General features: G+C 53.9%; 1 long non-coding RNA gene across 5 annotated transcripts; it reads right to left on the bottom strand.

The window, feature by feature from the left end:
- Positions 1-5,767: 5,767 nt before the first annotated feature.
- Positions 5,768-24,367, bottom strand: LOC131505293 (uncharacterized). Of its 5 annotated transcripts, XR_009258348.1 has the most exons (5): positions 24,120-24,367; positions 15,852-21,038; positions 14,659-15,212; positions 14,270-14,470; positions 13,063-13,647 (listed from the first exon to the last, which is right to left on the bottom strand). It is a non-coding gene; the product is annotated as an uncharacterized LOC131505293 (long non-coding RNA). The 5 variants fall into 5 exon arrangements; XR_009258349.1 differs by lacking the exons at positions 15,852-21,038; positions 24,120-24,367 and adding an exon at positions 5,768-5,930 and having other exon boundaries at positions 13,558-13,647; positions 14,659-15,775; XR_009258351.1 differs by lacking the exons at positions 15,852-21,038; positions 24,120-24,367 and adding an exon at positions 8,662-9,377 and having other exon boundaries at positions 13,558-13,647; positions 14,659-15,775.
- Positions 24,368-27,490: the final 3,123 nt, after the last annotated feature.

Below are 27,490 nucleotides of genomic sequence, written 5' to 3'. Positions count from 1 at the left end.
TCATGCTCCTCCGACTGAGTCAGGCAGGAGTCCCCAGAATTTCCATTTTTAACTAGTTCTCAGGTGATGTTGCTGGTTGGGGGGACCCCACTTTGAAAACTGCTCTCTAACATACCTTCCCATTCTCACCCAAAGGCCTTTGCACCTGCTATTTTCCTCTCCTTGGGGATGCTCTCCCTTGGATCTTTGTCACCTCCTCGGAGAAGCTTTCCTTGACCACTCACGTACTCTAGCCCCTAGGACACTAACATCTTGCCTGTTTTGTTTTCTGTACAGCACTGGTCATGCTTAGAAATTATCCCGTTACTGTATTTATTGACTTCTTTATTTGTTGTGTGTTTGCCTGTCTTAGAATGTAAGGCTCCGGGGGTGGGGTGGGGGGCAAGGATCTTTCCCTGGGGACCCAGGACAGTGCTTGGCATGCAGTAGATTCACAGGAGATTGTTTATCAAATGAAAAGCAGGTAGGGTGGGCTTCTATCACCTGGGGAATCTGCTGGGGGTTTCTCGAAGTGGAGGCCCCAGTGATGGGCACCAGAGAAGGAAGCTGTTTGGATATTGAACTGAGTGGTTGACACAGGTTAGAAAAAGTCATCCTCTTTGGTTGGGGGGGGGGGGGGGAGGGACAGGGTGGGGTGAGATAGAGTTTAAAATAGGTGACCTTTCAAGCAGATGTGGGAGGAAGGAAGGGCCCACTGACATCACAGCTGAGAGGCCCAGAGCTCCGTTGTGGTCCAGGGACTGGGGCCACTAGAGAAGGCCCCGGCCTGAGTCACTCCCACCTGTAAATCAGGAGACCAGGCCAAGCCTGGAGGTGGGGGTGGGAGGGTGGTCCTGGGGGAGTCTGGGGACAGGGAGAGGTGGCAGTGGCTGCCCAGCCTGGGTCCCCCTTCTTTCTTGCCTCAGCCCTCTCCTGCACTTGCCCACTGTATTATGGAGGCCTGGGTAAGACACAGGTCCTCAGTTTCCTCATCTGGGAAATGGGGGGAAGGGAGGAAGGAGGAAGTCCAGGCTTCTCCGCATGCCACGGTTGACCTCACCCCAGCTATTTACCTCATATGTGCCTGCAGTTCTGGAACCAGTCCTGCCTTAGGCTTCCATTTGAGCTCTTTGTCCAGTGCCCCCTACCCTACACACACACACACACACACACACACACACGGCCCTGCCCTCCTTTTCTAAGCTGATGCTCTTCATCCTCCAGGTTCAGGGTGCTGGGTACGGGCAGAACAACAGCATGGGCTTTGGAGCCTGACAGAGCTGCTTCCGGATCTGGCTGTCCCTGATTCCCCCCGTGAATGTTCACTCTTTTGACCTCAGCTTCCCTCCCTGTAGAGTGGGTATATCTATTGTTTCTCTGCCTTTTGGCTAAGATCAAGTGTAGAGTGGCTGTATCTACCTTCTAGATTGTGGTGAAGGTAAAAAAGCCGATTAGGGAAGTTGGTTTCTTTTGCCCCTTTTTTCCAATTTTTCTTCCTGTGGCGAAATACACAAACATAAAATGTACCATGTTAACGACTTTTAAGCATACAGCTCAGTGGTGCTCGATACATTCACACTGGGCAGCTCTCACTGCAATCCATCTCCAAACCTTTTCATCTGTGAAACCGAAACTCTCCCCACAGCCCCTGGCAACCTCCATTTGACTTTCTTTTTCTTTTCTTTTTTTTTTTTTTTCAAAAGATTTCATTTTTAAGTAATCTCGACACCCTACGTGGGGCTTGGACCCACAACCCAGAGATCAAGAGTTGCGTGCTCCACTGACTCAACCAGCCAGGTGCCCCTCCATTCCATTAGCTCTCCGAATCCCACTACTCTAGAAGTGGAATCACGTGGGATTTGCCTTTTTGTGACTGGCTCGTTTCACTCAGCATCATGTCCTCGAGGCTCATCCACGTAGAAGCATGCGTCAGGATTTCCCTCCTTTGAAAGGCTGCATGATATTTCATTGGATGCCTATATCGCATTTTGCTTATCCATTCATTCGTCAGTGGGTTGCCGTGTCGCTGGGCAAGACACAGGTCCTCAGTGTCCTCATCTGGGAAGCGGGACATTTGGGTTGCTTCCACATTTTAGCCGTTGTGGCTAATGCTGCTATAAACACTGGTGTGAAAACATTTCTTTGGGACCCTGCTTGCAATTCTTTCGTGGTAGTTGAATTTTTAATTTTTTTGAGGAGCTGCCAACACAGTGGCCTACCACTTTACATTTCTACCAACGGTTCCTTTGCCCTTTTCCCCTCCCCTAGTTCCAACTACTGCTGCCCTGAAGTCTTTCAAATTTTCTCAGCATGATTGAATTCCAGTAGCACTGACCAGTCCTTGGGCTAGACCACTAGAGAGCCCTTTGACCCCAGCCTGGCTGAAAGCAGAGACCGGTTCCCGCACCACAACTCTGCCTCTGGCTCAGACCCGGTAGCAGAGCGGGAAGGTCTACCAAACACCGAGTATGCACCAAGGGCCCTGGCAGGTACCTCACATGCATCATCAATTGGCCCCTTCATCCTCATTACTATGCAGAAGTGTTACCATGCCCACCAGGAGAGCGAGTTTTGGGAAGTGTCCTGACTTGCCCAAGCAAAGATTAGGGAGCAACGAGGCTGGAGAAGTGGGAAGGGCCCAGTGTACAAAGGTTCTTGAATACATTTTATCTTGAGGGCAATGGGGAGCCACTGCAGGTTTGAGACAGGGAGACAACATGATCCGACATGGGCTGAAAGCTGAGCAGGGTTAAGCTAGGTAGGGAGGAAAGGAGAAGGATTACGGGTTGATTTCTGCTTCCCAGAGTGCTAAGGAGGGAGGCTTTACCTTGGTAAAGAGGGAAGGTGATGCAGGCAGGGCAGATGGGGACAGAGCTGGCACGCGTGACCTAGAATGAGCTATTTGAACTTGAGCGGGGAGTGGGGAGCTTGAGGCGATTTCCCGTTTTCTAATGCAAGGCGCAGTGTTGTCTCAGGCACTTACTTTGGTTCTCTGAGTCTCAAGTTCCTCATCTGTAAGAGGCAAGGTCACAGTACGACCTCCTGGGCAGCTGTGGGAGTTCAGTGAGATCACCAACACATGCAAAGCATTTACTTAGGCCAGCCTGGCACACAGCAAGTGCTCGAGAACCACCGAGCCGTTGTGGGAAGCGAGGCACCGAGGCACCGCCATTATTTTTATTGCAACCCTCAGGCTGGGGGGCAGCCTCCCAGGTAGGCTGGGGTCTTCAGCCCCCAGGGAGCGTTCGTTCCCAAGCCTGGCTTATTTCGCGTGGGCTCTGTTGGATGACATTTCTCTGCTTCCTGGTGGGGACAGTGGGAATGGCAGCCACGCATGCAGGTGCCACCTCCCTGCCCGCCCCCCCTCCCTCCCCTCCCCTGCTCCTGCTCCTGCTCCTCTCCACCCCGGGTCTATTTCCAGCAGCACGGCTGCCTGAGGCCAACGCCAGGTGTGGGTGGTGAGTCAGAGCCAGGCTGGCCCTGGGGGCCTAAAGCTGTCACAGCTTCCCTCCCTTGGCCTTTCCCAGCAGCCCTCTGGGCACTTTAATGGGGGAGGGAAGGCCAGGCCAGTGCCAAAAGGTCCCTCATCAGTGTTACCAAGAAGACACGGGGACAGCGCCCCAACATGCCCCAGATCTACCTCTCTTCTGGCTGGAGGTGGGGGCTGGGGCGGGGGGCACGGCCCATTCAGCTCCTCTCCTGGTGTACCTCCGTCCAGACCCGGCATGTACCAGGGATGGAGTAAGCGTTCGCTGACGGAATGAGCCCACATTTGTACAAGACTTTGGAGGAATGAGGTTTGCTTTTGTGAGGACAGAGCATAGGTTCCGGGACAGAAAGACAGGCAGAGTTTCTGTGACCCCTGGGCAGGTGGATTTGCCTCTCTGAGCCTCGGTTTGCTCATCAGTGAAATAAGGATAGTGATGTGTACCTTATAAAGGACCGCGGTGAAGTATAAACGAGGCCGGCCTCAGAGAACTAGGCCTTATACGATATCGATACGAACATCGGTCACATTCTGTGGCAAGTGTATTGCCATATCTGCTCCTCCCTGGGTGGTGAGCAACGCTCATTTTTGCTCCCCCTCGTCAGGCACTGGGCCCAGCACAGAGCCAGTGCCCCGTCCACGTTCGTTGCATGACTGACTGACTCCATCCAAGGCAGGAACTTGTGAGGCTGAATGGTGGTAACGGTAGGCCACAGCAGCCGGGCGCTCACTGTCCCTTCAGCACCTGTACGCCGAGAGCTTTTGTGGCTTATGTCATCAGATTCTCACAGTGCTCCATAAGCAAGGACTGTACTATTACTATCCCCATTTTACAGATAAGGAAACTGAGGTTCAGATGTATTATTAAGTCACTTGCTTATGGTCATGTTGACCTAGAGGTGGAGCTGAGACCCAGTACAGGTCTGTTTGGCCTCCCAATGTTCTCGGTGGTCCCAGAAGAGGGAGTTGGGAGGGCACTGCTAGTGGATTTCTTTGCTGCTCTGTGCTGCCTTGAGGTAGCCTGAATCTCAGGACCCTAATGGCCTGTCTGCACATCTGGGTGCCCCCACCAGTACGTACTGAGGACTCTTAGAAACGGGACTGTGTCTCCCTCACTTTAGGGACTCCAGGGCTCGGCACAGGCTGTGGGAGGTGCTTAATGGGAGCTTCCTGGGCAAAGGAGTGGTCTTTGGTCTTCTCTGTTGCCTGGGTCCGACACTGTGGAGATGGCATAAACCACTCCACGTGAAGGCACTGAATGTCCGGGCACCAATCCAACACCAGCTGCCAACAGCAGGCACGCGAGCAGGGTCACTACCCCCAGCTAAGCTGGCCTCTTAGAGTCAATACTGTCCTCCATTTCAGAGTCTCTTTGTCCAGCCCCAGGTCAGCTCTCCCTCCCTCAGCCTCCCAGGACTTCGGAGCTCCTCTCCCCACCCCATGCCCCGCTGCTGTCACACCTGGCCAAGCAGGGACTTGCTTTCGAGGTCACTGAAGTGGCTCTGTGTCAGGTAGGCTGGGCCTTTTACATAACTGCTTTGAGTCTCTGAGCCTTTTTTTTTTTTTTTTTAAGCTTATTTATTTATTTATTTATTTTTAATTTTGTTTTTAATGTTTATTTATTTTTGAGAGACACAGAGACAGAATGCGAGTGGGTTGGGACAGAGAGAGAGGGAGACGAATCTGAAACAGGCTCCAGGCTCTGAGCTGTCAGCACAGAGCCCGACGCGGGGCTCGAACTCACGAGCTGCGAGATCATGACCTGAGCTGAAGTCAGACGCTCAACCGACTGAGCCACGCAGGCACCCCAAAGCTTATTTATTTTTGAGACAGAGAGAGAAGGGAGAGAGGCAGAGAGAGAAGGGACAGAGGATTTGAAGCAGGCTCTGCCCTGACAGCACAGAGCCTGACGCAGGGCTTGAACTCACAGACCATGAGATCATGACCTGAGCCGAAGTCAGACGCTTAACCAACTGAGCCACCCAGGCGTCCCGAGTCTCTGAGCCTTTAGTTGTTGTGATGCCCCAGCTTCTAGCACAGTGTCAGACACATAATAGGTGCTCTATACATATTTGAATGACTAAGTCTTTGGGCTCCATGAATCTGCAGGTCTATTGAACTCCGCTGGTAAAACTCTGGATTGATGTGTGTGGGTGACCGCGGCATTTCTGAGCTTCTGTTTTCCCATCTTTGAAATGGATAGGTTTGATGGAACCAGCCCTGTCCACCCCAGCGTCCACTGCGGTGTGCTGGACAAACAGTGGACATTCCCACATACAGCCTCCCCCCCCATTCCCTCCCCTCTGTGCACACCCAGATTTTGACGAAACTCAAAAAATCATTGCAGGGGAAGCGAAGTCCTAACGTGATCTGTGAGTGATCATCACAATTATTGACCCGGGAACTAGCCGCTCACTCGGGGCTGGAGGTTTACAATCCTCTGCTGCTGGAGACTCCTTTTGTTCTGTCAAGGAAGCAGATTGCAGAGCACAGGGTGTGAATGACATCGTTACAGGACTCGGTTGGTCATCTCTTGATCTATTTAACAACGATTTATGGAGCATCGCTAAGTGCCTGCCCCTTGGGGGTGCAACAATGAATGAGTTCTTTGGGAACTTACGTTCTGGTGGGAGAGACAGGGAATAATTAAAAAAAAAAAAAAAAAAAAAAAAAAGAGGATACATAGTAAGTGAGAAGATGCGGTATTAAGATAAGTGCCACCTAGGAAATCAACAGGGTGCTGAGTTAGCCGGGCCAGGGAATGGGGGTTACCTTAGCAAGGGGTGTGGGTCAAAGTGGGCCCTCAAAGCTTCATGGGAGAGCTTTATCTGAGCTGCACCTGGAGGCTAAAAAGGTGCTGACCTTGCAAAAAGCGGAGGGAAGAGCACGCCAGGCAGAAAGAACAGTCTGTGCAAAAATTTTGAAGGGGAAAGAGGAAATTGTGGATGTTTTAAAAATATTTTTAAAAAAGAAAATCAGGGGCTGGCTCAGTCAGACTCTTGATCGCAGGGTTGTAAGTTCGAGCACCACGTGGGACACGGAGGTTACTTTAAAAGAAGAAAACCCTGCAATTCTTTATTGTTAATGCCAGATTAATTTCTTCATGCAACAGACAAGCCCCTGCCCTACTGTGCAGCCGGCCCTGTGCTAGTCCCCAGGGACAAACAGAGATGCATGAAAGGGACATTCTTGTCACACACATCCTGGACCGGGCACCCCACGGAGATGAGCTGGTCTGATGTTTGCGAAGGGCTCCCGGCTTGGATCCTTGGGGAATCCAAATAAACCCCGCAGGTTCTGGCAGCCCAGGCCTCCGGCCAGCCAGGCTCCAGGCCTCCAGAGGAGAGAGGCTGCTGCTTCCTGCCTCTCCCTCCCCCACCCACCTGGGCACAGAGGCTCTTTCGTCCATTGTTCCTGCTTCCTGCCCATCCGTCTCCAGCTGCTGGTCTGAACCCTGTAGATTTACACTGACAAGCGGATGCTTTTACCAGGACCCTCGAGGGGGACAGGGAGGGGAGTGGCCTGGGACTAGAGGGAACTTGGGGGGAGGGAGGACCAGAGCTTTGTGACAAGGAAGAGTTTCCTGCCCTGAAGAGGTGTTAGACCCTGAGGGCTGAGAGAAAGGGAAAAAAGCCTCGGTCCCCAAAGGCTCCCTCATGCTGGGAGAGGGAGTGATTAATGACCCCGGACTCGGCAGGGCCTCCATGCCCCTTGGACAGGGTTCAGGTTCAGCAACATCTTCCCCGACCCCGATTCTGATGCGCAGAATGAGCACTGGACTTGGAGTCAGGAGGCCTGGGTTTCCACCTCCACCAACTCTTAGCTAGCTGACTCAGACAAATTTCTCAGCCTCTTCGGGCCTCAGTTTCCTCATCTGACGGGTGGGTCTAATAATCCATGCCCAGCAGTGCTGTGAAAATGAACGTGATCTTGTAGAATAGATGGTTGCAAAAAGCCATTAAAATGAAACACATTTTCTACCCCTCCACCCGCCCCGCCCCAGGCTCTCTTACCCTACGTAGGGCTCCTGTAGCAAACCGGCTCCTGTTAAGGGGGGGGGCTTGATGGAGCACCTACTGTGTGCCAGCCGCTGTGCCAGTGTTGAAGAGCAAGACTCAGTTCTTGTTCTCAAGGGAGACGGGCGAGCAAACAGACACGTGTCACGTGACCGGTTAAAGCTGTTGAGCATGCCAGCCTGCTTGGGTCTATGTCCCAGTGCTGTCATTTACCCGCTGTGTGCAGCTGTAGGCAAGTCACTTAACCTCTCTGTGCCCCAATTTCCTAAATGTGCAAAATGGGGGCCAGTAATTACCCGCCTCATAAGACTGTGGTCAGGATTAAATTATTTGATGCTTGTTTTTTTAAAAAAATTTTTAATGTTTATTTATTTTTGAGGGGAGGGGGACAGAGCGCAAACAAGGGAGGGGCAGAGAGAGAGGGAGACACAGAATCCGAGGCAGGCTCCAGGCTCTGAGCTGTCAGCACAGAGCCTGACGTGGGGCTCGAACTCACGAACCGCGAGACCATGCCCTGAGCCAAAGTCGGAGACTTAATGGACTGAGCCACCCAGGCGCCCCAAATTATTTGATATTTGTAAAGCATTCAGTATAGTATATGTTATATGATATGCCTCAATAAATAAAAGTTGTTATTATTATTATTATTATTATTATTATTATAGGATCTGCATTTCACCCAGAACGACAGGAGTCTGGTCCCGGAGCTGGAACGCTGGTCGCTGAGGCTGAAGGAAGCCGATGCTGAGTGGGCATGGTTCTCCTTGGCTGGCTGTGTCTGTCTGTCCTGCAGCAGTGTGGGACCACACACCATCGGTCCAGCCAAAGCTGCCACGTGCATGAAGCTGAAGCAGGTCCTGAACCACAGGGTCAGGAGCGTCACACGGAGAGCGGCAGCCATGCGGCCCCACCAGGCAGCGACATGTGGAAACGTGGCAGCGGTGAGCTCTCACTCCCAGGGGCTAGGCCACTGCCTAGTGTGGTCTGCACCACGCTGTCGGAGGGGCTGGCTGGGCCGGTCACGCGCTGGCCATACGGGTGTAGACCCCTGCCTAGCGGAGGGAGAACCCTCAACTGGACATCAGCTCCCCCTCTGCCTGGGTGGGAACAAGAAAACTCGAGGAACCCATTGAGCCCCAAGACAGAGGGAGGACCGGAGCCTTCTTCCCCTCGGTACAGTCCAGGGTTTGCAAGGGACGAAGACCCCTCAGCCCTGTTCTACTGACACCTATACAGTCTCTGGAGATAGCGACTCATTTCAGATCACAGCCAACTCAGGAGAAGAGTAGACTCACTGACCACTGCTCTTGCCCTATGGGGAAATGCTACCCAGGGATCGTTGTTCAGTTGTGACTCAGGAACCACGAGACCTAACGAGTAGGAAATAATCCCATACGTTAATTTAAATGACAAACTATCGGGGTGTCTGGGTGGCCTCAGTCGGCTGAGCGTCGGACTTGGGCTCAGGTCATGATCTCCCGGGCTGTGAGTTGGAGCCCCGCATCCGGCTCTCTGCTGACAGCTCGGAGCCTGGAGCCTGCTTCGGCTTCTGTGTCTCCCTCTGTCTCTACCCCACCCCCGCTCATGCTCTGTCTCTCTCTCTCTCTGTCGAAAATAAATAAACATGAAAAAAATTTTTTTAAAGAGACAAATTATCATATTAAAAAGAGTCCTTATTAGTGGTGCTGCCGAAGTCGACACAGAGTGGGGAGAAGGTGGCCTGAGGGACCTGCAGCCTAGCCAGCAGCGGAGCTGAGGAAGACGGGAAGAAGAGCTGAGCCTTAAATGATGAGTGTGAACAAAGTATCAATAGGAACCTCCTCCCGCCCCCGCCAGGAGAGGACGCATCGTGAGCAAGGACGGGGGTGAGAAGCAGCGCCGGATGCTCCAGGGACCTGCAAGGGAAGGGAAGATTCAGCCGGAGGCACAGTGGCAGATGAGGCAGGGATGGAACTCGGGTCCTGTCAGCCACGTTAAGCTGTCGGGTCACGATGCTGTAGACAAGCAGAGGGTTGTAAGCAGCGGAGGGACAGAGCAGATGTTGAGTTTTGCAAACCGCCCTGGTTGAGGTATGGCAGATGGATTGGAAGGGTGGAGCCTGAAGACGGGGAGATCACACAGGAGGCTGTTGCAGTGGTGCTGTGGGTAGTGAAAGGGAGGAAAGGTTTCCTGCGCCTTGGGGGTGTTAAGTAAGAAAAATACTCCTAAAGGGCCTAGCACAGCGCCCGGCGCATAGTAGGTGCTCACAGCTCGCAGTAAATGTAGCTAAACGCTGAGGGTCTGGACTAGGGCAGCGGTGGTAGGAATGGAGTAGGGGATTGGCTTGAGAAACACTGAGAAAGGCAAAGCTGCAGGAATCATCGACTGGCTGGCTGCAGGGGTGAGAAAAGAGGGGTCCGAGAATCCCTTCAATATTTACGAAGCACCCACCATGCCTGGGAGGCTGCTTTTAGCTGATGATCCAGCTTCCCGCATCCACCAACTTTTTGTGGAGCACCTACTATGTGCAAGGCACCTTCCTAGGTGCTGATGCTATAAAACCAAGCAGAGCTGGCCCCTGGTCCCCTGGAGCTCACCGATAAGACTTCATTAACAGTGGAAGGACCCGAGGCCTCTAGGGCCTCTGGAGCTGCCTTCTGGCAGATTCTCTTGGTGATCGCCAGGCTTTTCAAACCTCACACCCCCAAACCGGAGTCCCACACCTGCCCTTCCCGCCTGCGTGTTTCCCCACCCCAGGAAATGACACTACCACCCACCAGGTGCTCAGGCCAGATGCCTGGGTGGCCCTCCTAGTGCCTTCTCTCTCTCTACCCTCTACCCCACCTCCAGCCCAACCCATCTGTAGCTCCCGTGAAATGGATTTCCAAAACCCACTTTGAGTCCCTTGAGTTCTCTCCCCATCTTAGTCCAGGCCACCGGGACTGCCACGGGATGCCATTTCCACTGCGTGGCCGGTCTCCTTGCTGCTTGAGCCTCCCCTCATTATTCCCCACAACAGGCAAGAGCAAGCTTCCTTCTTTTTTCAAGTAATCTCTGCGCCCAGTGTGGGGCTCGAACTCACAGCCCCAAGATCAAGAGTTGCGTGCTCTACCGACTGAGCCAACCAGGTGCCCCAAGTACAAGCTTCTTAAAAGGCAAACCACATCTCCTGATGCCACTGCTGAAAACTTCGCTTTAGTAGCTTCCCACTGACCTGGAATCAAATCCATGAACCTAAGAAGCCCCCCAAGCCGGCACAGGCCTGGCCCTGCCCTCTTCCCAGCCCCTCCTACAAGTCCACACCCCTTCCCTCTCTGCCCAGCACTGGTCTTCCAGCTTCCAGATCCGCCAGGCTCCTTTCTACCTCTGGGCCTTTGCACATGCTGGTCTCTCTCCTGGAGATGCCCTTCCCCCCATTCTTTGCTGTGCTCATTCCTGCTCACTGTCCAGTCCCAGCTTCAGGGCCCCCTCCTTCCAGAGGTCTCCCTGACCATTTCAGTCTTGCCTGTTCCTCTTCATCTCCGTACTGTTTGTTTCTCTTGGAGCACTTTTCCCGGTTTGCAATTATTTTATTTGTCAACTTTTGTTATCTGTCTCCCTGCTCCTTGGACTAGGATCCTTGAAGGCAGTGTCCTCCGTCCGGGCCCTGGTGTTCCGAGGGGCACCTGCCCACCCCCCTAACTAACTTTCACTGAACACTGAGTTCCAAGGGTCCAGCCATCTCGCCAATCCCCCACAGCACCCCCCAAACTCCCCTTTTGTTCAAACAGGTGGAACTCTCTCCTCTCCCCCGCCTCAGCGGAATAACTTGTGGGTTATCTTGTCATCTATCAATCTCTAATAAACCGAGTTATTTTTAGAACAGGTGAAAGCAACGATCTCACATCTCTGAGAAGATTTTCCACTCCCATCTGACTTTCTACTACAATTTGGTTTCCTGTGGTGGTTGCGGAGGCTGTTAAGCTAGCAGGCTTTGTTATTCTGGGGTGCAGAGAAGGGCCTACAGAGAAAACCTAGCCTCCCCTCACACCCCTCGACCCTGCACCCTGCATGGAGAGAGGAACCCGGTGCCTGGGGCAATCCCCTGGCAGAGGACTCTGGGAAGCCTGGAGGAAGCCTGACACTCACTGTGTGTCATTTGCCTCGTCACTTTCCCTTTCTGAGCCTCAGTTACTCCTCTGAAAAAGGAGGGTGTGGGAGGGTTAATCACTAAAGACCTCTGACTGGTAAGATTTGGATAGAACCATGAGCCAGTGGGGTTTTTTTTCCGTCCCTGGACATCAATTAGATGACATCAGTTCTTTCTATGAATGAAATGTAGTCAGTGCCTCTTACAGCACATATGCAAATATATGTAAATTAATACAAAATAAAGGACCCCCAAAAGCTTCTGTTCATAGAACCGAGGTCTGGTCAGACCTGGGGTGGAGGGAGAAACTTAGCTCATGCTTTCACCCTCCTTGAATGCCTCCCCCCATCCCCCACCCTACAGAGAAGGACCTGAGAAGGACCCCGGGAAGGAAGGTGACTGGCCTAGAGTCATGCAGCCAAACACTGACAAAGTGTTTCAGCAGCCAGGTCTCTACCCTGGCATTTTTCTCACCGGCCCTTCCTTCTGTTCAGCCCAGGCCTGGGGCTAGAACCTAGCTCTAAGGGAAGGGAGGTGCAACCTGTGGCCAGGACAAGGTGCACTGGAATAAACTTCATAATGAAGTTCTACCAAAACACCCTGTATGCAGATCGGGGAGAAGTCCTTTTGGTTATGTGATCAGGGTGAAGAGGTCCTTTGAGTCACATGTTGAAAAACTGGGATGTAGGGAGATGATTCCCTGTAGAGGGGACCGTGTACCCCAAGGAGCAGATGCCGAAAACAGGAAAGCACCGTCATGCTCCGGCGTTCCTGCTTATAAAGACAAGCCTCCATGGTGTCCCCTGCCAAGCAGAATGCGACACCCCCCCCCCCCCCCGTCTCTTTTAGATGGAAATTCTGGAACCTCCCCTGCCTGTAGGATAGTGCACATGTAGGGAGATAGTGAGGAACGAGCCTGGATAGCTACCTGGGGACCAACATGTCCAAAGTCTGAAATGGTAAGCTAGGGAATCATACGGACTTTGTTCTGAGAGCAATAGGGAGCCACTGAAGGTTTTAGAGCAGTGAGAGAAGTCATCAGATTCATATTTAGGATGACCCAATTGGTGCTGGCAGCAGAGAAATCAGTTCGAAGACTGGGGACAATAGTCCCAGTGGTAAAGGGAAAGGCCTGAACCGGGCCAGGGAAGCAAGAGTAATGCAGGGATACTTGTCTGAATGGAGTAGTCTGAGCCTGTTTGGATAGGGAGGCAAGGGAGAGGACTGAGAACAGTGAGTCTGCTTAATCCGGAGAGGAAGGGAGCTGAGGCCTCTCCTTTCCATCCTTCTCATGACTGGCTATTTCCCCAAGCTGGTGCCCAGGCAGGCAGGGAAGGGGGTGCCCAGGTCAGTGGGGCTGCTGCCTGCCAGGAATCCAGGACAGAGGGCAGCTTGACTTTGTTCTCTGGGGACTTTTATTCTATTTCTCTAACTTGTTAAGGAAAGACCTGGGAGCCTTAGGGGACCACGAGTCAAGTATTTCCCAAACATTTATTTAGTACTCACTAGGGCAAAGGATTAGTGTGGGGGACAGACATGCCGAGGCCAGATTTCCTAAATCTCAAACTGTGACGTGAGATGTGCATAGGATTTTTTTCCCCCCAGATTTGACATTTATCTATATGACAAGCACTTTAAGGACATCTGTTATAGGCTGGGTTACGTCCCCACAAAAGTTATGTTGAAGCCTCGACTCTCAGCACCCCAGCATGTGACCTTATTTGGGAAGAAGGTTGCTGCAGATGTAATTACTTCAGATGAGGTCGTATTGGAGCGGGGTTGGCCCTTAGTCCAATCTGACCGGTGTCCTCCTAAGAAGAGGAGAGAACCACACAAGGGGAACACTGTTGTTGACAGAGGCAGAGATGGGACCACCACGGAATGCCACAGACTGATGGCCACCAGAAGCTAGTGGAGGCAAGGAAGGTTTCTACCCAGAGTCTTCGACAAGGTGACCCTGATGGTACCTCGATTTCAATCCTCGAACCTCCAGAACAGAGAGTGAATAAGTCGGTGTTGTCTTAACCCCGGCTTTGCGGTACCTTGTCACAATGGCCCTAGGAAACGAATAACACACTGAAATCAATCACATTTAACTTCGGCCACTGCCCCCACTGATCACCACTTGAAAGGCGGGGGCCTTTCTAGAACAGACACGCCCATGCCACTCCTTTGTTCAAATCGTGTCCACAGCTCCCCAGTGCCCCGGGCAACGCTTGGAGGGACTCCTTGCCTGGGCCCCACATGCTCCCAGCCTCTCATCTCTGCCCCTTGCCCTCTGCTATCAGCATTTCCTCGGGCCCTTCCTCTTATTACCCCCCCCCCACCCCCGCCGCCACCACCACCTGTTCCCCCTTCCCTGTCTTCGGTAGAGTGGTTAAGAGCAGAGTGCCCGGTTTTGAATCCCGGCTCCCCCATTGCCCAGCGTCCGGCAGTGGCACCTTGGGCAACTTTTTGTCTCAACGCCTCAACCTTCTCACGTGTAAAACGGGAATACTAGCCGTTCCTATTTCAGAGAATGGAAAGGCACCTTGAAAGGGCTTAGTCTTTTGATCTGGCACACGGAGGAGCAGTCATATTACCTCCCTCATGCTTGGTGTGCTGTCTCCCAGAAGGCCTCTCTGCCCACCACCCCCCCCACCCCGCATCCCAGGGGATTGTGTCACCCACGTATTGTACCTGTCTCGTCATATTTCTGTCTTCACCAGGTTGTGCACTTCTCTGGGCAGGGAAGAGGCCATCCTGCATCCCCGCATCTGAGCATGCAGCAGGAGCGCAATAAATGCTTGCTGCGGTAACTACCGAGCAGAGCGAATTGGCCAGGGGGATCTGGGAGGTAGGGCGTGGGGACAGCTTTCATAGGACAGTCGCCCCATCTGTCTGGAAGTGAAAGTTGTATTGTTAGTTCTGAGAGCATGAGAAAGAAAGCGAGAACCAGAGAGAAAAAGGCAGTGGGCAGAGGGCAGAGCCCGCGCCCCGCTCCGGCACCCCGACCTTGCCCACCAACCCCAGCACATCCTGCCCCTCCCCCGTTGTGCCCCTCCAAATGCTCACCCACGCACACCTACCCCATCCCCAGCCAGCGGCTTCCTCTGACACACATTTTCCATTGCTGGGCGGGGCGGAGCCCTTCCAGGTGAAAACAATCTCCGGGGTTTCCTTTTCAGGGTCCTTCCCCCAACGTTCCCGTCCCTGCCTAACCTACCTGTCAGCAGCCCCTGCCTTCAATGGCACAACATCGGCCTGGGGCCAGAACATTCAAGGCTACGTGAGGTGCCGCCTGGTGTCTCAGATCAGGTTCAGAATGGTGACTCAGGATGCTGGCTCCGCTGCACTCGAGCTGTGTGACTCTAGGCAGGCCCCTTCCCCGCTCCGAGCCCCCTTTTCTGTAAAAAGGGGCGGTGACGCCAGTCCTCCGGAACTGTGGTGGGTTTTCCGTGGGACGATGGGAAGAGCACGAGAAAGCTCTACCAATCTGATTGTCCGTGGGGACAGCGCAGGCGTGCCGTGGCAACAGGGAAGGTCCCCTTCCCCAGGCCCAGGGCCGTGCCAGGCACTAAGGGGTTGAGAGCGTCTGGCTTCCAGTGTTGCTGAGTATGGATGGGGAAGTGGGGCCTAGAGTCTGGCGGAAAGAACAGGGAAATGGGAGTGAGACCTGAGCTCACCCCCGCCCCCCCCCATGACTCTGTGACTTGGCATGTCTTTTCTCCTCTCTAGACCTCGGTTTCCCAGACTTAGCATCGCGGGACTAACTCTGATGCCTGTCTAGGTCTTCCAGATCTGAAATCTCAGACCTCCTAGAACCCTCCACCACCACATCCACCTCCCTCGCGTAGACGAAGCGTCTGCCTGCCTCACTGGGTTTGAAGGAAGATCGCAGTCTTACTCGTTGCACACTGAGCATCCAGCACAGGACCAGGTGCAGAGTCAGTGGTGAGGGATGGGGGGGGGGGGGGACAGGACTGGAGGGAAGTGAGTGAATGGGGAGAGGGGGGAATGAGGGAATTGGGAGATGGATGCCGGAGGAGTGGACAGTGGACGGATGGATGGTTGGATGATGATTCTACCGGCAGGTGGACAGCTGATGAAAGTGAATTGGTGGGTGTTGGATACTCAGCTACTGATCATGGTTTTTAGCATCACACACACCCCGGGCTTGCCAGGGGCCTCCCCTACTCGCAGCCAACGTTCGGGTCTAAGAATCCTCCCAGGACTCTCTCCACACGAGAGCCTGGATAAGCTGCCCATCACAAGGCCTTACCGGGCTGCCCGGGTGGCTCAGTCGGTTAAGCACCTGACTTGGGCTCAGGTCATGATCTCACAGTTCGTGGGTTCGAGTCCCGCGTCGGGCCCTGTGCTGACAGCTCGGAGCCTGGAGCCTTCTTCGGATTCTGTGTCTCCCTCTCTCTCTGCCTCTCCCCGACTCAAGCTCTGTCTCTGTCTCTCAAAAAGAAATAAATATTACAAAAAAAAAAGAAGAAGAAGGCCTTACCTTTATCATCCCATCGAAATTTCCCCCGCGTCGGTGTGAAAATGACAGTGACTTATTCACTGTGACCCTACATACTCAGGAGTGGGTGTTTCTGGATGATACGGCGTTTTGCCTAGGGAGGAACCGCTGAGGGTGGTGGAGGCGAAGACGCCAAGTTGACCTGCTGGCTACCGTCTGGTGAGCCTAGTCTGTGACCTCTGCAGACCCCCCGTCCAACGCAGGCCGTGCCTTCCAGCCATTAACAGCTCCCCCGGCAAGAGATTCTTACAACTCACCAGTCGTCCCCAGTTCTCTCCTGCCAGCCTATCTTCACGCCCTCCCAGGGACCCTAGACCGAACAGGGGTCAGAACCCAGTTTGGTGGGTTACCCTCCCCCACTCTGTCCCATGGACTCAACCGATGTAGAAACATTACAGGATTTGGGGTCAGAGGTGAAGTTCACCTCAGGTGAAGTTTTAACTTTTTAGCCCTCGGCCAGGTCTTCACTCTGGGGAGCAGGGGTTGGCCCAGAGACAGAACAGGGCAGCGGGAAGAGACAGGCTTTGGAGCTACGGAGACGTGGGTTCACATCATGCCCCCATCGGGGAGTGGGACCTCGGACAAGTGACTTAACTCCTGAGTCTCTGCTTCCTCATCTGTAAAGTGGGGGGAAACAGCCCCCTGTGGCTCCTGAGCACCTGAAACGGGGACCAGCCGAGCGGAGACGTGCCGTGCATGTAAAAAACGCACTGGACTGCTTAAGACTTAGGGGAAAAAATGTTAAAATTCTTAAGGATTTTTGTATCACTTTTAAGTGATATTATACATTGATAATACCTTGAAATATTGGGTTAGATAAAATATGTTATTAAGAATTTTTTTTTACCTTTGAGGAGGTCCCTCTGCTATGCAGCCTTCCCAGCCTCCCTCAGAGTTTGAGGGTTTCTCTTGCCTCAGGGTTTGAACACGCTTCTATAACGGCTTCTTAGCAAATATTGTGGTTGTCTGTTTAGGCGTCTGTCTCCCCATCTAGTCCATGAACTCCTTGGGGTCAGGAGCTCTAGCTCGGTTATCTCTGCTCCCGGCTGCCTGTACGGGGCCTGGCACACAGCAGATACTCAGCCAAAGTTACTCAAGTGGATACGTATGTACATGTGAAAGCAGGGTGAAGTTTTGCTATTCTACCTGGAGTCCTTGACGAATACAACAGGATACAGGTCACACTAAAACCATGAGCAGGGCCTTGGCAGGAAACAGACGGTACACTCAAGTTGAGAAGTTTGAAGAGGGTTTAATCAAGAGACTATTACCAAAGTCGCAGGCAGGATTCAGGGAGACCGGGAGGGATGGTGCAGTATCCCAGGGCTGGCCACAGTGGGGGGCCGTTACCACCCATGGCCTGAAGGGTGAAGAGGGAGAAGCGACCCGGACTCAGGGCCAGAGATGTATGCACGGGGTCGCCTACCAGGAGCCAGAGCCTTTGGGTGAGGGACACAGCCAACCCGTGCGACCCTGTAGCAAGGGGCTGGGGGAATCACTATGCCCCATTCTCCACCTGCCCTCTGCCTTCCTGCCCCACCCAACCAGAACCAGAGGGCAAAAGAGGCCATTGATGGCACCCCAGAGTTCACCTGCCAGGGCACAGAACAGGATGGAGAAGGGCAGAGGGGAGTTCTAGAGGGGCAAACAGAGAAACACAGCACTGTGGAGAACATTATACCCCTGGGATCTTTGAAGGCCTCTGGACATCTTTATAGAGGGCAAGACACGGTCACCACCAACCACAATCGTTAGGTAAACAACTACTGTATGCCGGGTGCTGTGCTAACCCATTTTCCAGGCTCAGAGAGTGCAAGGAACTTGCCCGAGGGTACACAGTAGGAAATGGTGTAGCCGGGAATGGAACGCGGGTCGGCCCCCAAACTCAGGTTCTCATCACCTCTTCTCAACTACACATCAGGCACTGTGCTGAGTACTCTGTCTGCATTATCTCTAATCCATCAAAATTCTGCAGGGTCATGTCCTTTTCCTGTCTCAGAGAGGTCGAGTGATTTCTCCAGGGCCACACAGCTCGTGGGGGATGGGAGTGAGGCAGAGAGGCAGGGTTGGTGAGTTTGCCATTAATTAGAGCAGGTGAGTGGCAGATTGCATGGTGGCAGCCTCAGGGATTATTTTAGCCCCAACGGGTAGAGCCACCTCTCACCAGGTGCCTCCTAGAGTCACTCCCCAGCTGCAACCACAGGATTTAGATTTGCAGAGCTGGGCAGGGCCCTCAGCATCCTCTAGCCTGACTCTCGCCTGTGGCTCTAAAACTAATAATAATTACGGCAGCGGCAGCCGTGGCTTCCAGAGCCCCTGATATGTTCATTCGTTGTCTTTCTCTAGACGGTCACTAAATCTGACCATGACTTTCCCTGCGGGCTGTATGCTGTCTGGAGGCAGGTACCGTGGGCTGTTCAGCTTGCAGAGCAAGAACTGAGGCTGAGAAGGAAAGGGCTTGTCCACGGTGACGCAGCAAAGCAGACCCTATGCAGCCAGACCTGCCCCCGGGGCAGCGTATGCCCCTAAGAAGAGAGCCGGTTTTGGAGCGGGACAGGCTGGGTTCGGCCTGGCTCTGCACCTGCCGGATGCACTGACCTTGGGCAAATCACTCTTGGGTGTCTTCATCTCATCTGTAACACAGGGGTGGCAGTATGCACGCACGCGGCGTGGTAAGGATGAAGTGAGTTGTTGTACATAAAGCCCTTACAACGGAGGCTAGAACACAACAGGCGTTATCACCCCCTCCTAGTCCACCGAGTTTTCCCACCCCGTCTGGGGAGGCTCTTAAAGTCGTGCTCTTGGGTGACCCTGGCTTTGGTAACCGACTGAGCAGCGGCCGTGCCCTGCGTGGTACGCGCTCTTGCTTGCCTCCTCCGGTGCTCACCATGCCCCCATTCCCACTTTGCAGGCAAGGAAACTGAGGCCCAGAGAGAGCTAATGACCTGCGCAGGCCTTCACACCTCAGAAATCGCAGCCAGGACGGCCACACCCAAGTCGAAGCCCATAACCCCCCCTCTGCCAACTGCAGGAAACCCAGATTGTTATGATTATTGGTATTGTTGTCCAAAACAATACTCTAGACGGCGACAATACAACAATCATAGAGGGTGCTTATTTCCATGGGCTCCACAGTCATCCCGCCGCCCCCGTGGAGGGGGCCTGGAGCTTTAAGAAGAGGCTCCTCGAGCAGGATGAACAAACAAGCAGTGAAAAGCTCACAGCTGGGCCCCAGGTGCTGGGAGAGAGAGTGGGGCAGGAAGCGGGCAGGCCATTTCTTTCTTTCCTCTTCTTTCTTATTTGTTTGAGAAGCAACTTTACTTTCTAAATCGGTCATTGTCACCCGTTGGCCCCCGCCCCACCTGGGCCAGGGCCTCTGGTGACAGGGGCTCAAGAGGAAGCTCTAGGGGGCAGGAGGGACGAGGGCACTAGGTGTGGCAGAGCCAGGGGGGCCCAGCTGGACTTGGGGGGGACGGGGAGCTCTTCCCGGCAGGGGCCTCGTGGATTCCCTGCAAGTGACCTGGCAGGCAGTGCCTGGCTGCGGTGTGACCCAAGTCCTTTCAGGTTCAGCTGCCAGGCGCCCCTCATAAACAGGGAGGTATCAGGGCAATAGTTAAGGGGCATGGCCCTGGCATCAGACCCGTGTGGCTTCCAAGCTCTGTGACCTCACCTCTCCGAGCCTCTGTTTTCTCACCTGTAAAATGGGAGGGGTTGTTGTGACAATTAAGCATAATTAAATAACATGACCAATGTAAACCACGAAGCACATTTACTAGCATTTAGCACATTCACTAGCTGGAGATTCACTTGAGAAGCCGACAGCTATCGGGGACTTAACAACGTGCCAGGCACTTGTCAAGCGTCCTAAACGTATTCATTCACTTCATCAGCACTGTAACACTCTTTCCACTTAACAGATGAGAAAACTGAGGCACCGGAGAGGCCGAGCGTGTTGCGCACACAGGGGCGGATCCACACTTTGCAGGATGTGAGTAGAGCGTATACCACACTGGGGAACCCCGGTAAGAAAAATAATAGGAAATTATGAATACAAAATGATGCACAAGGCCTCGCAAGGGAGCGACCCAAGGCTTAAACTTCATGAGCCTGACCTTCAGTCTCCCTCTAAGCTCTAGACCACACAGCTAGCAAGTGGCAGAGCCCAGGTGGCCAGGCTCCGGAACACGCAGTGCTATAAAGGCAGTATTAATAGTAGACGAGACAGGAGGCCTCTACCAAATGTCATACAAGGTGCCAGCAAATAAGAGGCAAGACTTTCACTGTGCTTGCTGTGTGCCACACGCTTCTAATTTAACCCTCCAACAACACAGCGAGGTGGGCAACATTATTACCATCCCCATTTTACAGACGAGGAAACTGAGGCTCAGGGAGGACCAGTGCCTTGCCTGAGGGCACAGAACTAAGAAGGGACAGAACAAGACTCGAACCCAGGCAGCCGGACTGCAAGGGCTCTTTGTTTAGCCACTGTGGGAACTGTTACCTCGCTCATCATTGGGGATCAGCCCCTCCAGCCGTCACCCTTCAGCTCCCTCGGCAAGTCCTGCCATCTTTTACCTGACAGCAGATTGGGGCGGGGACAAGACACCCTGGCTTTGGAGTCAGAAATGCCCGCACACTAGTCCTCACCCTGTTGCTTCCTAGCCGGGAGCCCCTGAGGCAGACTTTTCCCATCTCTGAACCTCAGTTCTCTCTTCTGTGAAATCGGGTTGTATGATTTGTAGGGCGGGAGAGTCTGGATGCACGATTACTTGGTACGCTTTGTAATGTGCTATCAGTAAACCAGGTCTTATCTGTGCGTACTTCTAGGTCTCCTGGCTGCCGTGGATAATACTTCACAGGGTAGTCTGGAAGACCAGAGACAGGCAGATGAAGTGCCTGGTCCGCACTAGGTGTTCGGCACTGGGAGAGATTGCTGCCCTGTAGGCAGAGGAGAGGTCATTTGTGACGAGAGGACTTTGGAATGGAGAAAGAGCACAGGACCAGGTGTCGGGCAACCTGCGTTCTAGATGGCTCTCCGCGACCAGCTCGTTGTGTGGCCTTGGACCAGTCACTTCCCTCTTTCTGGGCTGTTTCCCTATTTGTAAGTTACATGCGTCATCCCCCCAATGCATGAATGAAATAGTCTCTAAGGGCCTTAAGAGATCGGATTTCTGCATAAGAGCACAGGACTGTCTTCTGGGGTCCTCTGAGGGTTCTTCCTGTGGAGGCTCCCCACTTCCTTTGGGGTGCTCTTCATGGCTACCCTTGAGGCAGAGAGGAGGGTTTGCAGTGAACTCTCACAGCTCATCGGCTCCAACAGAACCACGGTGTTGTGGCTTAGCATGTGGGCCCTGCAGCCAGACGGTCTCGATCTAACAATCAGTTTCCTCATCTGTAAAATGGGGATGAAGATAACAGACTTCCTTGTCCCCATTTTACAAATAAGGAGAGGTAGGTTCCAGGGGGCACCACACTTTCTGGAGGTCACGGCTCCCACCTCATGTTTGTTCTACTGTCCCTGCCCCACACTCTCAGAGGCGTGACGTTCCCTGTGCGGGAATCCTGGCTCCCTCTCTCCCTCCCAGACGGTTGGGTCACACTTTTTCCCCTCTGCCTGACCTCCTATCTCTCCTCTCTCCTCCATCCAGTGGGGTCAGGCCCCTGGGCCAGGCCCGGTGCCCCCACCTACAAGCAAGTGACTCTGAGCAAGCCTGGGCCCCCCGCCCCCATCCACGTAACAGGGACAACGCCCCCTACCTCATGCGTGGAAATAGATACCCGGCCTAGTACCCGACCCACTATGAGCACTCGTGAAATGTCAGCTGTTTCCGTCCTTCACCAGCGTCCTTCAGACCCAGGTCAAATTCTGCCTTCTTGGGGCGCTGCCCTCGTGCCTCCACACGACCGAGTTTCTCTGGGCTCCCACAGCCCAGTCCCTATGGTGCTTATGACCTTACAGCCTAACTATTAGCTGTGTCTGTCCCACACTACCTCAGACTCTTGCGTTCTAGCCTTCTTGCCATCTGCTGTGTCTGGCATAGGGACCGGTATACAGCAGGTGTTCCATTAAAGACTGACTGACTGACTGAACGGTATCTCAGTGATGCTGAATTTATCAGCTGTACTTTCCGCCCTCCCAGGACAGCAGGAATCTGCGTGCCATTATTACCGCCGTATCTTCCACCAGCACCTTACGTGGCTCCCATTTATTGAGCCCTTACCAGGTGCCAGGCACCAAGGTAAGCATTTCTCAGCGACAGTTCACTCATGCCCCTCAGCCACGGCTGGGGGGAGTGTTCTGTTGGAATCCTCATTTCCCAAATAGAGAAACAGGCTCTGCTGGGGGCAGGGGGTAGCACCTGTATTGGCTGAACGGGGGGGGGGGAGGGCCTTTCCGCTTGGGTGGGTGGAGCCCAGAACAGTAGGAGCCTGTCGCCCCTTCCAGATTTTGCCTCTGCCCGTTCCTTCCTTGCAGAACTTCTCTCCTGCCTTGAAGACCCAGAACCCCTCTCATACTCCTCAGTCTCCTTCCCAAGTTCTGTTCAACATCGGTGTTCCCCAGGGTTCTGCCCTCAAGCCTCAGGCTGAACGGAGGCAGGGATGTAGTTCGTCATGCCCATCTGGCGTATCCCCAGTCCTTCTCATTTCCTGTCCATGGGGGCCGGCGGGATGTCCATCACAGGGCCCTACAAGCTGGGAAGGGCAAGGAGGCCAACCACAGTGCCACATTCTCCTTGGTACAGTGACTGGGCGGGGGCTGGGCGTGTGATGCCCACTGGGTCAATCAGAGCCCTTCCTGGGACTGGAGAGGGCCCGTCTGCCATGGGTTAGAAAGAGGCCCATTCTTAAAGACAGGCGGAAACAAACAGAACTGACTGATGGGTGGAGGGGAGATAACACAAGGAGCCCCCTGAGGGTAGAACCTTCCTCTCCACCCTATTAGGAACCCTGGATCCAGCAACGCCTGAAGTTGACATGCCCTTGTAACTCCAAGGTAAAGGAGCCACTAAATTCTCAATCTCTCCTTTTCCTTTTCAATTTTTCCCCCCTTAGCCTGGTTTGAACTGAGTTTCTGTCACTTACAACCGAAGCTTCCTAATACAATATTCTCTCTTCTCTCTCCCTCTAGCCTCCTGCGGATGAGGTTGGGTCTTATCTACTCCCACATCCGGGGGCCTAGTACAGAGAGCTCTTGAAGAAATGGATGTCTGACAGGTACCCTGAAGGTGACCTCACCCTGCTCCTTTCCTGGGTCCTCCATCCCAGTTAATGCTGTCACTGTCTACCTCAGGTTCCAGAGCCAGAAAATTCAGTTGTCCTTACCTTCTCTCCCCCAAACTGTTCTACTGTAAGTATTGCTGTTCTGTTTCAGAAAGCTCTCTCCCATCTGTCCCCCTCTCCTGCTCCCTTGCCATTGCCTTCGTTTAGACCACCTTCAACTCACTGCGACAACTTCAAGCAGTCCTCTCTTTTTCCTTCCTTTTATCTGTCCTCTCTACCTACTGCCACAGCGATCTCTCTAGAACCCACACCTGATGACATCGCTCCCCTGCTTCGAACCCTGCAGGGTTCCCCATCAACCTCAGGAGAAGTCACACTCCCTATGGTGGCACTGAAAGCCCTGCCCTGTTTCCTCCCTCCCGCACCCCTCTCTTCCCACCCTGCATCTCAGACACATTTCATGCCCTTTCCCTGAACACACTACATACTTTCTTGTCCCCAGACTCTTCTGCTAGAACTGTCTCTGCCCGGAATGTGTGTCCACTTCTCCCCACCTGAACTCCAACCATTCCTCAAAGAAGTCCTCCTCCCTGTATCCTCCTACCCTACCCCCAGGGAGTGCACTCCCCAACCCCTCAGTGCTCCCACCACACCGTTGCCTCTTGGCTAACTGGACGGTGAACCCCCCTGAGGGTAGGATCGATCTCTCCACCCTTATGCCAACGAGGCTGGATGTGGTGGGCTTCTCCAGAGAAAGTGAATGCCAAGTGGTCCTTCTCATGGGGCTCGGAAACTCACCGGCTAAATCTAGTTCGGTTCTTGACTAATCCTTGACCCTTGAGGACAAAGAGGCACCTGGAAAAAAAATCATAATTTCGGTTCTCTGCACGTGGACAGCACTGCATAGCTGACAAAGCGTTTCTGGGTTCCTCGTTTGGTCCTTGCATCTATCTCTATGGATTGTCAGGGAAGGTGTTATCAACCCCACATCACAAGTGGAAAACTCGCATCAGGTAGGAATGCAACCAAACCCCGGTCTTGGGAAAGCCCCTGACCCTCTCAGCCCCTCAGACTTTTCTGATCCAAGCCCTCCCCACCCTCCGCATTTCCCAGATGGGGGCTGCCAGGCACAGAAGGCCAGCGTACCTGGATGAGAAGGGAGAACGCAGCTTCCGGGCCGGGCTAATAGCAGCCACCATGACCACCGTGACAGCGCCTGCCCTTACTGTGCACGAGCGTTCGGGGCACTTCGCTAGCATTAACGGGCTCACGAGGAAGAGTTAATCGTTCTCATTTTGCAAAGGAGAAAACTGAGGCACGCACCGGTTGAGAGCCTTGCCTCTCTTAGGTCTTCCTGAGCACCCCCCCCCCCCCCCCCACCGTATTGGCCCAGCGCTTTGGAGTGTATACCGTTCACACCTCTTTCCCGGTCTCACCAGCCCGGCCGAGCCGGGAGAGGGCACCACGCCCGCGGCCCCGCAACCAAACTCCGCGGGGCGCGGGGGGGGGGGGGGGGGGGCCGCCGGGCCCGCGAGTGCGCGTGCGCGCCACCTCCGCGCGCGCCGCCCCGCGCGGAGCCCCGCTTCCCGCAGCGCAGCGCGCCAGGTGCGCCCCGGTGGCCGCGGCGCGGCGGCTGTGCCCGCGTGGGCGCGGGCGAGGGGACCCGGCGGGTGGCGCCCCACGCCCATCCTCCCGCCCGCCCTTTCTCCCGTGGCTGGTGGCAGGTGAGTGGGTGTCGAGGAACCGCCAGGCAGCGGAGAAAACAGGACGCCGCAGAAATCAGATTACTCACCTGCAGCTGCGACTACCCAGCGCTAATAAAAGCTGAGCTTCCTGTTGTTTCTTTATTACCACCCTCTGCCTCCCCCAGCCCCGGCCCAGCTCCCAGCTGCAGCCAGAGCCCTAACTGATGGCCAGAAACCGGCCGCTTCAGGGTCCAGGACCACGCTGCTGCCTGCAATCACGCCATGTGTGCAGCGCACGATGAGGTTCATGTTTCTCCATCACCTGCATGCGAATCACCTGGGGTGCTGGTTAACCAGGCGGGTCCCCAGACGCTGCTTTGCACCTGCTGAATCAGAATCTCTACGGTTAGGACCCAAGAGTCTGTGAATTCATACCAGTCTCCGGTGATTTGTAAGTAGGCGACAGTCCGAGAGCCACAGAGTTCAGATGTTGTAGTTTCACATGATGGGGGTTTGTCGGTCTTGACTACCACCCACAAGTCAGGGATGGATCCTATCCCCAGTACGCGCCAAGTGAGTCCCTGACCTCGGGGCCTCTGCTCATCTGTTGAGTGGGTACGAAAATAATATGGACGGGGTTGCCTGGGTGGCTCAGTTGGTTAAGTGCTGGGCTCTTGATTTCAGCCCAGATCATGACCTCAAGGTTGGTGAGTCGGGGCCCCACCTCAGGCTCCTCTTAGGCGCTGCAGCCTGCTTGGGATTCTCTGTCTCTCCCTCGCTCTGTGCCCCTCCCCAGATCATGTGCATGCACGTTCTCTCTCTCTCAAAATAAGTAAATAAACAAAACAAAACAAAAAAAAAACTTTTTAAAAAAGAAAATAATACAGACCTCTCGGACGGAAACAGGCTCAAATGCAATAATATGCTCAGCAGGATTTCTGGTGGTTTTTCCTGAAGTTTACAGTCCCACCAGGAATAAACACTGAACCAACATGATGAGTAGGACCGAGGGGGTGGTTGTAGGGTGAATCGGAGCTAGAGAGGAGACATCGGAAGGCCACAATTCACTCTAGGTACACTGGGAAAGAAAAGCCCTTCACTGTGGACCTTCTCCAAAGTTGAGTCCTACCAGGCCAGGAAAATGATCCTGCCCGGGGCACTGACAACCCCTCATGGCTAGATCTGGTGGCTTCTTCTGTGCCTCTCTGACTTGTGACTCTGGGGTGTGCCACACCCTTCATCACGCTGTCACCTCCCTCAACTTCAGGAAGACCCCACATTCCTCTTGTGCTCCCGCCTCGGCATCAGCTCTGGTGCAGCTCCCTCCCCAGCTCCTCCTCCTCCTGCCCCTGGGATCACGGGCACCTTGCACTCTACTCACACCCTCCATCCCTTCCCGTCCAACTTCACCCCCTCCCGGTTAGCTGGGAGCTCTGCCTGAGCTCCCGAGGTGTGAAGGCAGCACTTCCTGGCATCTCTTAGTGGCCCCTGTGCACCCCAAACCAACTCAACCAACTCTGAACTCCTCATCTTGCTCCCCGAACCAGCCTGCTTCTCCTGGGTTCCTGTCTCAGGGCATCACACCTGGATATTGTCCCAGGTGGTTTCTGCTCCTTTGTCCCCACAAATGGTCTTGTAGTCCAATCAGTTTTATCTTCCCAACTGTCCTGGAGTCTGTCTTGTCCACTCACTCCCCCTGTCCCTATGCACTCCAGACCTGCTAGTTCAGGACTCCATAATCTCTCACCTGGATTATTTAAATAGCCTCTTAAACAGACTTCCTGGCTCTGGTCTTGCCCCTCACTTCAGCCAGATGGATCTGTCTGAGACACGAATCCTGTCTTCAGATCTTCAAACCTTGCTTCAAACCTTCAGTGACCCCTCAGAGCCCTCAATACATAATCCAAACTTCTCCCATTCAACACTCACCCGGGCAGAGCCACACCCTCCTCTCCACCCCACCTCCTCAGCGCTTTGTACAAATGGCGACATTTACTGAGCTCTTGCTAAACGCTTAGTATATGGCAACCTAGCTATCTCTATTATTTTTTTAAATTTTTTAATGTTTATTTTTGAGAGCGAGAGCACACGCGTGCACACATGAGTATGGGAGAGGCAGAGAGACGGCGAGTCAAAGGATCTGAAGTGGGCTCTGTGCTGACAGCAACGAGCCCAATGACGCGGGGCTCGAACTCACCAACCTCGAGATCATGCCCTGAGCTGAAGTCGGACACTCAACCCACTGAGCCACCCAGGCGCCCCGCCCAGCTATCTTTAGAGCTTTGTCCCAGCCTCATAGCATTGCCAAGGGTGTCATTCCTGATTTACAGATGAGAAGATCGAGGGAGAGAGAGGTTGGGTAGCTTGTCCAAGGCCACACAACTAGTAGCTGGGATCCATACCCGGGTGTCCCTGGCTCCAAAGAGCTGGTGCCCTTCGCGGCTCTGTCTTGAGCCACCTCCTCCCAAATGCATCCTGTTCTCT

This window comes from Neofelis nebulosa, chromosome 2, assembly GCF_028018385.1.
Source record: "Neofelis nebulosa isolate mNeoNeb1 chromosome 2, mNeoNeb1.pri, whole genome shotgun sequence".
In the NCBI taxonomy this organism is placed as follows: Eukaryota; Metazoa; Chordata; class Mammalia; order Carnivora; family Felidae; genus Neofelis; species Neofelis nebulosa.
Note: the sequence above shows the minus strand (reverse complement) of the source record. Positions and strands in the feature narration are given on the sequence as shown.